Source organism: Nothoprocta perdicaria, unplaced genomic scaffold, assembly GCF_003342845.1.
Source record: "Nothoprocta perdicaria isolate Ctin4 unplaced genomic scaffold, notPer1 scaffold_2, whole genome shotgun sequence".
NCBI lineage: Eukaryota > Metazoa > Chordata > Aves > Tinamiformes > Tinamidae > Nothoprocta > Nothoprocta perdicaria.
Window position 1 is genome coordinate 7,701,824 of NW_020455204.1, and position 4,106 is coordinate 7,705,929.

The 4,106-nt window shown below is 51.3% G+C and overlaps 1 protein-coding gene across 1 annotated transcript in view; it reads left to right on the plus strand.

Annotated features, from left to right (window-relative positions):
• CDK2AP1 (cyclin dependent kinase 2 associated protein 1) overlaps positions 1–4,106 on the plus strand; it is a 14,817-nt gene that overhangs the window by 685 nt on the left and 10,026 nt on the right. The window lies entirely within an intron of this gene.

The window sequence follows — 4,106 nt, forward strand, 5'->3', positions numbered from 1 at the left end:
GGGGGCAGCGGCGCCCGCGGCCCCGCGCCCGGCCCGGCCCGGCCCGCGCCACCCGCTCGCCCGGAGGCCTTTTTGCACCGGGGAAGGCAGGAATTCCCTTTTATTCCCCCCAAAACCTCACTATTTCTTCTTCACTGGATCAGTGCAGAAGTGGCATCTTCATTCTCTTAAAAAAAAAAAAGTTTCCTTGATGGGATTAACTTTTTATTTGTTTTATTTAAAAAAAAAATCCCCTTTCTTTCCCCTTTTCCTTTCTTTGATTTATTTCCCCGCCTGAGGTAACAGCCAGCGGGTGGTTTTACTTGCAGGGAAGTGTTGGCTGTGAAAGTGGGTCCCCGTCTCGGGGTTCAAACGGGAGAAGTCCGAACAAAAGCCGTGGCGGGGAATTTGCTGTGGGATGTTCGAGGCAGATCTCACTACCCCGTGCGCCCTGGCTGGTGTTAAAGCAGAACCAAAATGGAGAAGTTGGTTCTGACTTGGAAGGAGGGGGAAAAAAAAAAAAAAAAAAAAAAAAAGGATCGTATTCCTGTCTTCCTTTCCCTCATCTCCAGGCTGCAGGGCTGGCACCAGGCGATTTGAAGGCAGAAACAGGACTGATGGTGGGAGAAGGGAAAGTTTTGCTGTTTGGTTCAGGAGGGAGAGGTTAAATCAGCCTCAGGGATTTTGCAGCACCGTTTCGGGGTGATCCTGGGGAACGGGGGGACGAAGGGGGTTAAGGAGATGCACCCCTGCCCTCGCTACCCGGAGGGCTGCAGTCGCTGTAAGGATCCAGCAGCAGACGGTGACGGAGCAGAGGTGCCTCCGACTCGGACGTGCAGGGAGCTCCGGTCCTGCGGGGAGCTGAGTCCCTGGGGCGGCGCGTGGGGAAACTCGGCACGTGTGGGGAGAGCCCTGCGCCCCAGCGCTGCTTCCCAGCCGGGCGGGAAGCAGAGGATGCGCCAGGATTTATGACAAAAAGCAGAAATGTCACCAAAAAGAAAAAACCTCCACAGAACGCCCGGTAGGGGAGACGTTTCTTCCAGGAGAACCTGCGTCTCGCTCTCTGGAACAGCCGTAAAATTGCAGGGGAAACAAAGGTGGCATTTTGTGGTGGTGCGTGGGGGTGGGGAGCCGGTGGTGCCGGGGGGATCCGAGTGCGGCTGCCGCGAGGGAGGGCTGCGGGATCCCGCTCCGGCGCCGCGCACAAAGCAGCGAGGGCTGAACTTCTCGCTCCGCAGCTCCTGCTGCCGTGTCTCCGGGCGCTCTAACGCTCCGGCTGCGATCGGGCTCTTAGATTGTCATGCAGTTTTACCTTTCCTTCCTTTTCTTCTTTTTTTTTTTTTTTTTCCTTTTCCCCCCCTTTTTTAAAATTGTTTTATTTTTCTCCCCCTTATTAGCAAGTTAGCAGCAGTTTGCCGTCATGCTGGGACTGCCTAACTTGTCCTGTCTTCCGAGCTCAGATCACCCTAAAAAGCCCCAGGACCTTCTCAATGAACGACCGTCCTCCTCAGAATCCAAAATGGGCTCTCCCTTCCCTCCCTGTCTTCTGCCATTATCCTCACGCACCAGCTCTTCCTCTAGCTCGTGGTATTGCCAGCACCGTGGCCTAAGGCCAAGGGAGTTAGACAAAGCAGTCCTTGCAGTTGCACATATCGCGTTCGCGCTGATATGCCTGCAAATGGCCCCCTCCTCGCTGGAGCTTAAATCTGAGTTGGAGGAGGTTGCTCCTCTATTGTGCCTAAATTATATGCCACCGGCCAAAAGGAGAAATCCGGGGTTTGCTCCCAAACCTGGGGTGAAGGAACCCCACCCCCACTCCCCCGTCCTGCAGAGGAGAGGAAAACAGGAAATCTGTCCCTTTTGGCCCGTGATCAGCCCTGCAGAAGCCTCTCTGTGTGAATGCGGAGTATTTTGGGCTCAGCTGACAGAAGGGCTCTGGCCAGCTGTGGATCCCGCGGGGATTTTCCTCTGGGAGATAATGCTGCGTCTCTGCACTGCAGGGCTGCTGGTGCAGGAGAAATTGGGAAGGCGGTGGCAGCCCGGCTCCTCCTAAGGAAACCCTGTCCTTGCTGCAGAGTGACCTCCCTGCAAGTTTAGGCAAAGTCACGTTTCATCTGCCTTCAGCGAGTGGCTTGGTGGGATCAATCAGTTGTGGTCGGTGGGTGACAGTGATCCAGACGCGCTCCCATGCGAGAGCGGGACTCAAAAGTCCTGGAATGAAATCCTGGGAAAGGGGGGGTGCTTGGAGGGGAGGAAGTGAGTAGTAGCCTCCGTGGGGCTGTCAGCAGATCTGAGGATGACTCTGGGTGAGGAAAATGCAGCTATTCCACAAGTGACTCAGGAGGCTGGAGGCGCCTGGTGCTCCTCTGCCTCGCACCAGTCTGGAGGAAGGGGAACCCACGGTCCCGGCAGCGCCTGGTCCCTGCTGCCTGTGCCTCTTCGCCCGTGCCCAGGTCAGTGGGATTCCCAGGGCAGGGACCTGCAGCCACGCTTGCTGTGCTTTGCCCGTAGTCTCCCTAAGGAGACTATGATTTGTCTTTCCCCCCACTTTTTGGGCACGTTCTGGCCCTGTTGTGGACGTTCACCACTATTGCTATTTTGTTCAGAGCAAACACAGCATCTGAGAATGATAGTTGTAAGGTGCGGACAGCAGTGGAAGTAGCTTGGAAGTTTTTAATTTGGTTTCACTGTGATTCCCACAGAAATGTCAGCTTTGAAGACAAAACACTGTTCCTGTAGTAAAGTTTTCAGTCTTTTGTATATAGGATCTGGAGACACAAATTTCAGCAGACTGTGACAAGGAGGGAGCTGCATCTTGACTCCGCATTAACAAGCGGTGATCTGTACAACAGCTGGGGACCAGTAGGACTCTCAGTGCACCTGCCACATTTTGCAGAGACCAGGATTTTCTTGGTGAAAAGAGCAAGTTCTTGCTGAGAGGTAAACCGGAGAGAGTTTTGCTAACTGGGCTTTGAGCTTAGAACTGGAGAGACCAGTTTCCCTTTGGTCCTGGGAGACGATAGTCAGCACACGAGGACACTCCTCATGCACAGCAGTGCAGAATTGCATGAGCAAATGGCTTCCTTGTTGTCCTCTACTGAGACAGCATTTTCGGCATTTTCCTTAACTGAGGGGTTGTTTTTTGGAGTGGGGGAAGTGTTGAGAATGCTTCAATGCCATGCGGAGAGGAAGGTGTTTTTGTGCATCGTCAGGGTGTCAGTACAGCTCACGCTTCCCCTCTTTTCCACCCAGTGTAAACTGAAATTTTACTTTGTGGGTTCTTCTTCTCATCTCTTTGAATTCAGGCACTTCACACAGGTGGTCTTATGACTGTCCCTGCACTTGACATGTGATACAGTGCTGGTTCCCTGCTTGTTTGGACTCTGTGTCAAGTTAAAAATGATTTGAAAAGAAGCACTTGAGCCTGTTTCAGAGGTTACTGTTTTCAAGGAAACTTGCTCGGCTGCTTAGAAAATTGACCTTTTTGGCTGTGTTTCATGGCTGTTTGCTATAGTATGGTTTCCATACTGTACTGAACCACACAGTGTGCTGGTTCAGTTGCAGAGCGGTTTTGGTTCATGTTAACTTGATTTTTGGATAAAACTAAACCAGAAGCTCTGCTCTGGATGTACAACACCGATGCTGCATCTCTTAATGGAGTCTGAACTGAAGATCAGGCACCTTTGAACCACATCTGTGAGGGGGACACCCAGTCCAGGGGGCCAGACTGAATCTAGCCTGAAGCTGCACCCCAAATGCATGTGCTATAAATGTACTGTGACATTCTGATCCATTCTGGTTGTGTCAAATAAGTTATGATGTAGAAATAGCTTGTGTTGTAAGCTGGAAAAGAAGAAGGTGTGGAATCTAGCAACTGTCTTTTGTTTTTTTTTCTGATTATTAAGAAGCAGGAGGGGAAGAGGAGACATAAAGCATGACTGTTATCCACATGGAAGGTTTAAATGGAAAAACAGTACTAGAGGAAAGGTTCAGAGTACTACAGATCAAAAGAGCAAGGCCCCTGGCTGTTACGATAAAGAATGCCCTAGTTCTTGAGAAAGTATTTGTGTGTGTGTGCACTAGGTTTTCTTTTTCTTCTTCTTCTTTTTTTTTTTTTTTTTTTTTTT